Source organism: Myotis brandtii, unplaced genomic scaffold (assembly GCF_000412655.1).
Source record: "Myotis brandtii unplaced genomic scaffold, ASM41265v1 scaffold907, whole genome shotgun sequence".
NCBI lineage: Eukaryota > Metazoa > Chordata > Mammalia > Chiroptera > Vespertilionidae > Myotis > Myotis brandtii.
Window position 1 is genome coordinate 9,611 of NW_005371734.1, and position 13,305 is coordinate 22,915.

Genomic DNA, 13,305 nt, shown 5'->3' on the forward strand with positions numbered 1-13,305 from the left:
GGGGGGGGGGGGCGGCATGTCTCTCATCCCAGCCTGCATGCTCTCACAATCTGGGACCCCTCAGGTAGGGTCAAGTTGCAACAAGACTCTGGTTCCCTGGGCCTGCAAGCTTTGGGGGAGGGACCAAGAGGCCAGTTCAATCGCAGCATGGCTCTGGTTCCCCAGAGCCTGTGGGCAGGGGGAGGTACCCAGAGGCCAGTCCGATGGCAGCATGGCTCCATTCCCATAGCTCCCTCTTGCCACCGCACCACGGGTGGCTGGAGCCCACAGCTCCCTCCTGCTGCAGTGCCACGGGCGGCCGGGTCCCAGGACTGACTTCCGCCGTGGGTGGCTGGGACCCAGGACTGACTTCCACCGCGCCGGCCAGGACCCTGGCCTGGTGTTTGGTTGTCCGTCTGGTCATTTAGGTCGTGACGGACCCTGGCTCTTTATATATTAGGATATAGATAGATGGATGGATGGATAGATAGATAGATAGATAGATAGATAGATAGATAGATAGATAGATATTCTGTATAATAAAAGCCTAATATGCAAATAGACCAAATGGCGGAACGACCAGTGGAACGACCGGTCGCTATGATGCGCACTGACCACCAGGAGGCAGATACTCAACACAGAAGCTGTCCCTAGCCTGCAGGCCCCAGGCCAGCCACTGTGGGTGCCTGTGAGAGCCCCCCCCATTGCCTCACTGGTCGTCCTGCAGAGGGAGGCAATCAGTGGCGGCAGCGGGGTCGGGGCCGGTGAGCGGGTGGTGCTGGGCCAGCCAAAGCGGGTGCCAGCAGGGGCCCCCTACCGATTTCCTTGCCGGTCACCCCCCAGATCGGCCCTGATCATAGGCCAGGCCTAGGGACCCTACCCGTGCACGAATTTCGCGCACCGGGCCTCTAGTATATATAATTATCTCACTATGTACTAAGTAGGTTATAGAGGCATTTCAAACAGTGAAGTACTAAATTTTAATTTTAAGGGACACAGGAGAGAGACAGTTGCACAGACCATCTACAGGCAGTTGGTCTTGGTATGCTACTATGTCAAGCATGCTGAACAAATTGATGAGGCATTGAGTAAACTCGAGGAATATAGGGCAGAACTGACTAATTCAGCAACAGTGAGATGTTCCCTCTACACTCCATACTTGTAAGGTGAGAGCAGCATGAGTGTCTATAATTATTACAAGACACACAAATTGGGGTCAAAACTGAGTTGTTGTTTTTTTTATTGTTTTTTTCAAAACTCTGGTCTCAGACCTCTCAATTTATCTATCATCACTAGCCTTTCATTATGACATGCTCAGAGTAGATCTTATCCCTTTTATATGAATGCTAACAAAATAATAATTATTATTACTATTCATTAATTTTTTATTACACATTAATCCATCAATAATTTTGAGCAAAAATAAATAAGAAAAAGACTTTCTAAAATCAATTATATTTATCATCTCTGTGCTAAACCTTAGAATTGCTCCTAAAAGTAGTCAAAATGAGAAATACGTCCTAAAACATTTGCACTAATTATCATATACTACAAATATAGAAGACATGATATTGTCATAACATATATGATACTTTCAAATTGTGCTTTTACCACCCATAAATGTTCACTTATGTCACACAATGAAATTAACCTTACAACACCCATAAATTATCACTTAACCATAGTAGCAAACCTTCTGGTATCAGTAATAAGCTCTGCTGATTTTCAGGTAAAAAACCTTGTCAATGAAATAACATTTTCATTGTACTGCAGGGATATTACTGGAACCATGTCCTACTACAATTTTCTCTTTATGCCAGAGGCCCATGGAGAAAGTGGAAATTAATTTAACCTCAACTTAGATAACAAATCATGAAAAAGATTTATTTTCATGGGCAGTGTGAAAAATAAAGAACTTTAAAAGATTTTAAAATCTCCTATGATCTGGGTGAAGATTTGCATAAATATTTTGAATAATATAATTATAGCCGTAAGACAAAAAAACTGAGTTGGAAAAAAATCCCTACTAACAATTCATATCGCTGGCTCTCTAACAATTTCTTGTACTGGCCTCTGGCTCATGTTTTCTATCAGACGAGGGAGCAGGGTCTTTATCTCTTCCTTATACAAGCCAGGAAAATAACCACACTGGAGATTTTACAATTATATCCAAGTAAAATAGAAGGAAACTTGATCCTCTCTAATTTAATAATGTATTAAATCATTAATATTCCCCCCCCCATTATGCATTTTTATAGGAAGGATCAGACCTTAGAGTCTTCTCTTTGGTTCAAGTGATAAAATTTATTTGAATTTGATACTAGCCAGGGAAATAAGTATTTTCTGCATCTTTGCTGTAGGGAACAATTGAAACAAATGTATTGAAATTCATGACTCACACTTGGCTACAGGCAATATCAACTTAAAATTCAAGGTTGTAGTGTTGCAGCTGTGTTATGAGGCTTCATGCATACAATTTTATCAACAAGAAACAAAGGAAAAGCAAAACCTTATAACATTTTTCCTAAGAAGCATACAATACATCCTTTTAAAACACAGCTATGTCAGTGTTTGTTTCTTAGAAAAATGTTACAAATTTCTGTTTGATTTCATTTCAAAGACAGAACATACTCAGAGATAAAGTAATATTTCAATTTTAATTACAGATGGAGTAGATCATTGTTATCTTCATTCAGATTTCACCAATGCATGTATTTGATTAGAATATTGATCATGCGTATGTATCTAACAGTAAGGTTAAGGTGAAAATTATACTGATGTTTATAAAATTTCAGCTTTCTCTTATAATGTAATTAACCTAATATTTTTAAAAGAGGTATATTCTCAAACATCCAACTTTTTGTTTTATCAATCCATGGAAATAAAATAGTATATTCTTTATCTTGATTTTGAAACACTTCTTACTTTTAATGAGTTTGTGAACTGGAGAGGCATGAAAGAAGTATAAGAATAGAGAATTACAAAAGAACTAGAATAAATGTATTTAATAACAAAGGAATTTTTAAATATATTTTTATTGATTTTAGAGAGGAAGGTAGAGGGGGAGAGAAATAGAAACATAATGATGAAAGAGAGTAATTGATCAGCTTCCTCCAACACGCCCCCTACTGGTGATTGAGCCTGCAACCAGGGCATGTGGCCTGACAGGGACTTGAACCATGACCTTCTGATTCATAGGTAAATGTTCAACCATTGAGCCCCACTGGCTGGGCATAACAAAGGCCTTTTTACTCCTTAAAACAAATGTGCAACGAACTTCAAAATATGTGTCATTGTTTTCAACAGTACTTCTTTGATGGGAAAGTAATTTTAAGAAATATTTAAAAATATATTATGGTGTTTTTCTAAGAGATTTCTAAAATGTTTATTCTAGTAATTCTCAGAACAAATATTCTGATTTGTATAAATACCCTCTAAAAGGAGAATGAGTCAGACTACTCAGATATAGAAGGGCCATATAAACCGTTGTACAAGGGAAAAATGGGATGGTGATGAAGACTGATACCTGCCCAAAGCCTACACTTCTGTGTGGAACTACGAAGAATTTTATTTAAAAAAAGACTTTAAGTTTTAAACTGATAAGATTGCCTTGTCTTAGAATATACTATTCTTTGACCATATAGGTCAGTTTTCATGTGGCAATTAGATGAGTAAATTGAATATTGACTGTAAGTAGATGTGTTCAGATGCTAAATTTTCTTCTTCCAAAACAGAATGAAGGTATATTAACCCTAAAATCTGTGGATAACTGCAATATAGGAAAATCTGCATAATAGAGATTACAAAACATTTGTAAATGCAAAGTCTTCTTTTTTGGTAAAGGCACCATTTGAGAGATTTTGTTACACATCGGCAAACATACAGGAGACACATGTTAGAAACACATGGTTTGTCAATTAAGGATTAGATACTATTTTGGAAGCTGTTGTTTTGGTAAAGTGACATGATATAGGGATTTGTTTTATAATACTTAGAAAAAGTTGGAGACAGAGTAGTTAAAACAAATGGGCAAAATCATAAAAACTATTGAATCTGATGATTTTATGAGAATTTGGTTTATTTATTCTCCACATTTTTATGTTTAATGTTTTTATCATAAAGTTTTTGTTTATAAAGGTATATTTTAAATTGATTGTTAACATTCATAAATTGATAATATGCAAGCATGTGTCATACTTGATATCATATTTAATTCTCTTATCTATGTACTGACATTTCTAACTTAAGGATTATGTGAGGAAAATATGTCTTGAGTTTTTTCTTATCATCAAAATAAACTTTTTTATGACATTTTATAAATTCCTAAAAAATTGTGTTTGGAAAGCTCCTGGAAATCTATAAGCCTCCCCCAAAATATTTTCTTTTTACTTTTAAAGGCCAAATTGGTTTTTTTTCAACATTCACATACATTTCCTATTCCACATAGCATCTAAAATTGCAGTCCATACACTACTCAAATTAGTTCTAAATGCGAATCTAGGGAGTCTTGAAATCAGACTCTCGTCATATTTCTCAAGTTTATCTTTAGATTTACTTACAAATGTTTTTCTCCTAGAAGTAATCACTAGATAGGTTAATTGAATTAATTAAAATATACAGCTGATATAATTAAATCTAATTGGTTAATCTTGCTAAACTTGAAGCTACATAGTTTTTGGAGCAGGGAAGATCAATTGTCTACTTGAAAATCCATTTTTCTTTCTCTTTCCCTTATTCACAGTGGCATTGAACCCAACTAAAGGACATATTTCACAGGCTCCCTTGCTGTTATATTTTGAAAACAAGTTATGCAACTTACAGGAAGTCTTTTTATTTTATTTTTTTCATAATTCTTTATTGTTGAAAGTATTACACATGTCCCTATTTTCCCCCATTGACCTCCTCCAGCCGCCCCTGCCCTCCCAGACCCTCACTGACCCACTGTCTGTGGCCATGGGCCATGCATACTGGTATATGCATACAAGGGCCTTGGTTAATTATCTCCCGCCCACGCACCCTCTCTCACCTTCCCTCCCAGTTTCTGCATTCTGTTCCATGCTTCCATGTCTCTGGATCCACTCCGTTCATCAGTTTATTTTGTTAGATTCCACATATGAGTGAGATCATGTGATACAGGAAAGTTTTTTTAAAGAGAAAATGAGTGCCTCTTTCTTTAAGTTTTTCACTGCTACTCTCAAGGTAGACACGATGACTCCAGCTCAAACTGGTATTTGGAAACGTACACTATACCCTTAAGAATTTTATTTTATTTTTAATAAGAATTACTATCGCTAACATATATTGAGCATATGAACAATGATAGATTGTTTGTGATTAACTGTTTCACTTATTATTCATGACCCTATAAATTAGATTATGTTATTGTCTTTATTTAATAGGTTAAAAACAAAAAGGCATGGCATGGTTAAGTGATTTGAGAAGTTCACAGTTCCTAAGAGCTATAGTTGAGATTCAAACATAGGGCTGCCAGACTTGAATGCATAGGTTCTGAACCACTGAGCTATAGAGGTTTCTGGCATAAAGCCTTTATATTTTAGTTAAGGATTGGTTTTTAAAGTTTTAATTAGCCTTTATACTGACACTATCAGAGACTTTAAGCAATATGTAGAATTTGCAACATGTCTTGAAAGGTGTGTGGCTTTCAACAAGAGTAATGTTGAGGGTAGAAACACAAGAAAATGAAACATGGTGCTTTAGAATTTGTGCATGCTGAGTTTAAGATGTCAGAATGACAGCCAGGAGGAAATACTCAACAGGCAACTGGAATATGAATCGGGACCCGTCAGCTATTTGAAATGTCAGAATTAGACATATAGACCCGTTTGCTATTTACTTGGAAGTAATAGTTAAAACAGTAGAAATATTTGAGATTATCTGCAAAGAGAAATAGGAATCTGAAAAATAAGGTTGGTGAAGGATTCTTCAAAACATCTCCAGTTAGGGATGTAAAGAATATAGCATCACAGAGATGATTCATCCAAGTGAGAGGAGGGCAACCGGGAGCATGCAGGGTCAGAGCAGCCAAGAGTAGGAAGAGTGGAAGGAAGAAACAGTAGTCAAACATGTTGCACATTCAATAAAGCAGGGATTCAGAATTTGGAAATGAGAAAGGTAACATGGAAGAAAACAATTTCAGTAAACTAGTAAAATGAAAGCCTGCTGATGCTGGGCTCCTTAATTCATACAAAATAAGGAATTAAACACACTAAATATAGAATACTGTTGTTTCTAGAAGTTTGACAAGAGAAGGAAGAATGGGTATAAGCAGGTACCTAAGAGGGAAGAAGAATCCAGAGAAGATTATTTTGTCATTGTTTTGCTTGTTGTTTTTTTTATTTATTTTAACAATGGGTAATTTGAGTATATGATAGCTGAAGAAAATAATAACCTAGTCAAAACAAAAAAATATGAAAAAAGACAAAATAGACTCATGAGGAGTGAGGGCCTAAGAGACAGGAACTCTAGGTGAGCAGCAGGAGAGGTGAGCTTTAGAAGTGACAAGGCGATACTGCCTTGGAGAGAGGGAATGCGAGCAAAGGAGGAACACAGGAAAGACTGTTGTGACTGTTATGAATCCATTTCCTTCTGAATAATTATCATCTAATCCTTCATTCCACTTCCAGATTCAAGGAAGGCTGTGGCTATCCTAAGATTTCAGGGACATGGACAGGTGTCTCTTGTCTCTTGATGCCACCCATTACGAAGTTATTTTCCGTAATTCTATGAAAGATTTGCATGTGTTTTCTTTCATGTGGAAATGTAATCTATTTTATTATATAGGAGGAGAAATACTCAACTCCAAAAAGCAACACAAATTTACTAAGTTGAAATACATTCCAACAAGTTTTTTCTAAGAGTAGAATGATCATTTTCAGCATTACCAGTTAAACTTACTTATTATACCTTTTAGTACTTCATCCTCTCTAAGTGCTTTCTTTTTTCTAATTTCTTTTTATAACAAGTTAAATAGGTAATATATACAGCTCTTGCAGAATGTCCAATGAAAAGATAGAATCTACCATTTATATGACTACCTTATTTTATTTTAAAAAGTTATCAAGTTTTTTTTCTATTTTAAAACAAAGCTATCAGTGCCCTGGCCAGGTGGCTCAGTTGATTGGAGCATTATCCCATGAGTCAAAGGGTTTCGGGTTCAATTCCTGGTCAGGGCACACACAAGGGTTTCGGGCTTGATCTCTGGTTGGGGCATGTATAGGAGGCAGCCAATTGATGTTTCTCTCTCACATCAATGTTTCTCTCTCTTTTTGTCTCTCTCCCTCTCTTTCTAAAAAAATCAGTAAACATATTCTTGAGTGGCGATTTTTAAAAAGATATCAAAATGAGAGCTCTTTGGTGTTTTCTTCTTCATAATAAAATAAATTATGTTCTAAGATCCAGTCTTACAAACAAGGGTTTCGGACTTGATCTCCAGTTGGGGCACGTACAGGAGGCAGCCAATTGATGTCTCTCTCACATAAATGTTTCTCTCTCTTTTTGTCTCTCTCCCTCTCTCTCTAAAAAAATCAATAAACATATTCTTGGGTGGTGATTTTTAAAAAGCTATCAAAATGAGAGCTCTTTGGTGTTTTCTTCTTCATAATAAAATAAATTATGTTCTAAGATCCAGTCTTACATGTATTATACACACACATACATATATATAATTAAAGTAAAACAAAATAAAAATATGTTCTAGTAGCATTTTAATCAATATTGTGAAAACTATTAATATTGATGTTTTTATTTTTAGTTGTGGAAAGATTAAAAAATAATCTTTCATTTAACCATTAACATTTTTTTACACTAACTGGTGGGTTTAGAATTATATTAATGAAGAAATTACTGAGGTTGTATTCAGGACATTATTTCTTCAATGTACAAAACTCATCTAAATTTCAAATCTTAACATGCCCAGAGTTAATTATGCTAGAGTCAGAAAATCTCCATGGTCCCCTCAAATACTGCCAAGAAGCAATGGACTCCATGACAACATGAAATATCAAAGTGTAGAATGGAAATGCAGTGCCTGCCCAGGGACCGGAACAATGACATATGAACATAGCTTTTCACAAAGCACAAAAGAGGAGAATAATAGTCCTTGATTTTCTCGGTCAAAAGAGTGACCTGCAGGTGTTGCACAGAACACCCAACTCTACTGGATCCCTGTGAGCCAAAAGCATGCACTATGTATGCAGGAGATAATCAAGCTTTTCTGTTTATCAGACTGAATAGAAAAAAGAAAATTCATAACAATTGCCTCCTCACCAAAGAGGCTGCCCTGGCATTCTTTCTAAAATAGTGACTTGCAGACCCTTTACAATGTTTTATTATCTTTCCTAGCACTTGCTACTACCATACAGATGTTTCGTTGATTTCCTGTGTTCTCTCTCCCTTCTCTAGAAAGTAAGCCACATGAGGGAAGGGAGCTGTTGGTGTTGTTCACTGCTGTATTACCAGCACCTAACATATGTGTGTTCAGTGGATATTTTAAAGTGCAAATATGAGTAAATGAATAGATCTGATATATTAGGATTCATTCACCCAAGAGTTTATGTATTGTTATGTAAATTTATCTTAACATAATAATGTGTGACGAACTGATCTTAAATATAAGCTATATGATGATGAAAACTATATTTATTGTATTTGTGGTTTTTTGTTTGTTTGTTTTTTTGTTAATACTCACCAAGGATATTTTCCCATTGATTTTTAGGGAAAGTGGAAGAGAGAGGGAAAGACAGAGAGAAACATCGATGTTAGAGAAACACATCGATTGGTTGCCCCCTACAGGAGCCCTGACCAGGGCCCGAGCCAGGGAGGAGCCTGCAACCAAGGTACATGCCCTTGACCAGTATCAAACCTGGGACCCTTCAGTCCGCAGTTGATGCTCTATCCACTGAGCCAAACTGGCTAGGGCTCTATTGTATTTGAATACTATAAACACAACCTTTGAGATATACATATTTCTGGGGAAAAAATCTTGCAGATTAACCCCATATATGTTTGTTATATGTATAAATACATGTTGATCTCTACTTTATTATGAATGCCTACCAAGGTTATAATAAAATAAATTGAAATGGCATAAAACTTGGGAAGTCAAAGAGAATGGAAGGAGAAATGATGCATGAGAAACTTCATAGAAATTTTGGAAGCCCAAGAGTGAACAGAGGAGTGGTAGTTGACTTAGAAGACCAGAAAACCATGAAACCTAAACCCACAGGAGGCAGAAGCCAAGAGGATGTAAGGTGACTAATGCTGCAGATCTTTAGACACACTCAGGAATTGCAGGTACCAAAGTCCTTGGAAGATTGAAGGGTAAGGTCAGGCAGATTTAAGCTTCAGGAAGGGAGGTGTTAGCCAGTCAACCAGGGTACAAGGAAAGCTCCAGAAATTTCCTTTGCACAAATTAGAAGGCCAATATGTAGATTCATGGACTCCAGATGCAGGGAGAACATTCAAATGAAAACAAAGAGAATGTTTGAAAATTTCTATGCTGAATGGTGAGAAGTTCCAGGCTTCCTTCTGGGTCTGACTCATTTATTGCCTTCTTTTTTTCCCTCTGGTTTGGATAACTCACCAAATTTTCTGAATCAGTTATGGTGATTGAAACAATGAAAAATGAATTTATAAAGTACTACTACCTACCAAATCTGTGCTTAAAAAATATCTATATATATAGAAGCCTAAGCGACCATTACCACTGGTCGACTGGATGACCAGCTGGTAGCTATGATGTGCACTGACCACCAGGGGGCAGACGCTCAATGCAGAAGCTGCCCCCTGGTAGTCAGTGTGCTCCCACACCCAACCTCCCGCAGACAGACAACCTCCCGCAGTCCCTCTCCTCACTCCCACCCACCTGGGCTGGCCAACCTCCCAGCCCCGATTGCCCGATTAGCCCGATCAGGACTGGGCGAGACAGGCCCCGATTGCTGGCCAGGCTGAGGGACCCCACCTGTGCATGAATTCGTGCACCAGGCCTCTAGAGTGTGTGTGTGTGTGTGTGTGTGTGTGTGTGTGTGCGTGTGTGTGTGTGTGTGTATCTTAAAATACATGGGACTAGAACTTGAGAAATGCCAGACATACAAGGGAAAAATCAATGTTAACTTTCAGTACCAATTTAAATGAATGAACTATTAAAAAATCAGAGCTACAAAGGAAACATGCTGCCTTCGGACAATCTCAGTGCTCTTGACTGACATAAGTGCATTGGAACTATAAGAAGAATCAGGGCTGCAAATAGCTTTGAAAGCCATAAATTGTAAAATCAATATGCCGAGCTACTGGAAGCCAATGTGAAAAGCACAGTACACGAGCACTCTAGTGATCCAGCTTGGCTCCCACCAATGCCTGACATCTGCATTCCATAAATTATATTTCAACAGGTTTGGCTTTCTCGCCAAATAGGCCTATAGCTCTTAATAGAAATAAGAAATGTTCATTAAGTAAAGGAGAAGAAGAAAGATAGCCTTAATATTAGAACAAGCAATATCCCCTGGAGCCTATATGATCCTATTAACCAATGTCAACTCAATAAATTAAAAAAAGGAACAAGCAATATCAGAACTACTGATCTCAATATCAGAAACTGACCTAAATTACTTTTCTGTGAGCAACTAAGCACCAAAGTTCAAGATAGAAGATGAACGACTATTTGAAAAATTGAATATCAGGAAGAATGAAGGGTGTGGAAGAAATTAGTTAGAATAAGTAAAAGAGAGAGAAATAGACCATCTCTAATGTCACTGAATTTCACAGAACCTAGACAAGAGATCCAATTGCGATGGCCATGTATGGTCTCCGAAGCCCTCCCTTTCCTTGAAGTCCTGTGGGAGACACTGTGTTTGGACAGCATCACCATCATTATGCTGGATATCTTGGAGGGTCAAGGTAATGAAATACTGAAACCACACTCAACTGCCTAGACTTACCTCAGTTAAGAACTTTTTCAAATGATATAGAAGGGATCTGAAGATTTTACATAATGAGTTAAATAGATATAAAGTCAGTTACTTATTATGGAGACACCAATGCAAAAGATGCAATTTAAAAGGGGGGCCAAGGAAGTAGTACCAGTAGCTTTACTTTCATAGAAGGATTATTCAAATGTTTGTAAAAGGTTACAGTATTTAGAATTAAAATGAAGTATTTGTTAATGTAAGATAAAATTGTTGTTACCATCATTCTTATTTATTTTATGTTTATTTACTAATTTTGTATCTCCTTTTATGAACTTTCTTATTGATCCATATATCTGTATTTGCAAAAATAAACAAAATTTTAAAAACTTTATAACCCTTTAGAATTAATATACATAAGAAAACAACATAATCAATTATGACTTCTTTAAGGTAGCTAGCATGCTAATTAAACCCAAAGTATATTTTCCAGTCTTTTCAAAAAATAAGCACACATTCAATTAGTCACTCTAAGTAATCAGTCCAATTTTCCCCTACCATTGGAAAGTTAGATCATTAGGCTAAATCAACAATTATAGCTAAATGTTAACAAATATCCTTATTAAAATGACCACTTTGCTAGAAATAAATCCACTATTCTGCATAAATATTAATATTATGTGTTTTAAATATAGGCCAAAATAATCCTATATTCCCATCTAGAATAGTTTACATTTGTGTAAGTAATATATCATATATAAAACATTTAGGATAAATAGAAGTTAATTTGTACATAATATATATAACCTGTATACTTATAGATCAGTGATGGTGAACCTTTTGAGCTCGGCGTGTCAGCATTTTGAAAAACCCTAACTTAACTCTGGTGCCGTGTCACATATAGAAATTGTTTGATATTTGCAACCATAGTAAAACAAAGACTTATCTTTTTGATATTTATTTTATATATTTAAATGCCATTTAACAAAGAAAAATCAACCAAAAAAATGAGTTCGCGTGTCACCTCTGACACACGTGTCATAAGTTTGCCATCACTGTTACAGATCATTCTGCTATTATTAAAACTCCATTATAAGTTAGTCCTCTTCAATTGATATGTGAAGTCTGATATGGGTTAAAATGATATGTATGTTAATATAATTTATTTATTATACAGTATACAAGTTAAAGATTATTAACTGTAGTAGAATAATAGTTATATTATTTGATTAGTGGGTTTCTTTTTTTTCTTTTTGAAAAATGATCATTCGTGCAATTTATGCAATTATGCAAGTTAAGCTACAAACCTCTAACTGAAATAAAAGGCATCATAATATGCTCTAAATAAATAACATTAGCAAAAATTCCACACCTATTATGAAGAACTTCTCTATCTCTGATGGGTTGTTCATCTTGCTGACAAAGGCATATTCTGCAAAGTTATTTTTTCATGTTGCATTTATAGTGACTCCAATAGAGATGAGAATGCTTTCATTTCAATTGCTATTATTTACTCAGTCACACCCTTAAAAGAAGTAATGTTAATCCCGCAGTGGTGGTATTTTATATAGTTTAAGAAAGCACTAGGCTCTTGTCCTATCCCAAAGGGATATAGGAGTATATAAGATTTAAAGTAGTAAATACTGTGGATCCTGTAAATTTAAGAAAGTAGTATACTTAAATTGCTATCATGTATGGTATATGATAATTTTGGCAGAAAAACTGAGAATATCGGATAACATTTTCTAAAATAACTCAAGTCTAGCGTACAATCCTAGGTGAGTCAGTCAGATGTGCAAAAAGAAAATGGAGAACCAAACAAGTCACCTTGACATTCTGTAAAAAAAAGGACCCTTATTAAACTACACTTAAAACTTCGGCTTTGTCAGGGTGACCTAGAAGCCTGAACATTGGGAGGGATACCACAATACTTTGCCTCAACATCTACCCAGGCAGAGGGCAATCTGGCCATTAGCACATTGTTCACAAAAACCTAAGATTTCAGTAATACTCTAGTGTCTATAAAGTGGTGTGGAAACAAAATTACAATTTTATGTCCCCCCAAATCTTGTTGATTTAAAAATTCTCTTTGTTCTGAATATAAGCAGCAAACACGGTAGTGTCACTATACTACTATGGCATCCTAATATATAAAAATCCAGGGGCCGTCACGACCGAAACAACCAGACGGATGACTGAACAGCAGGCTGCATGGGGCGACCAGGCCGGCAGGGGGGTTAGAGAGGGATGACCAAACGACTGAAGGAGGCTGCGTGGGGCAACCAAGCTGGCAGGGGGGCCAGTTAGGGGCAATCAGGCCACCAGGCAGAGGTGGTTAGGGGTGATCAGGCTGGCGGGGGGGGGGGCAGTTAAGGGTGATCAGGCAGGCAGGCAGGTGAGCAGT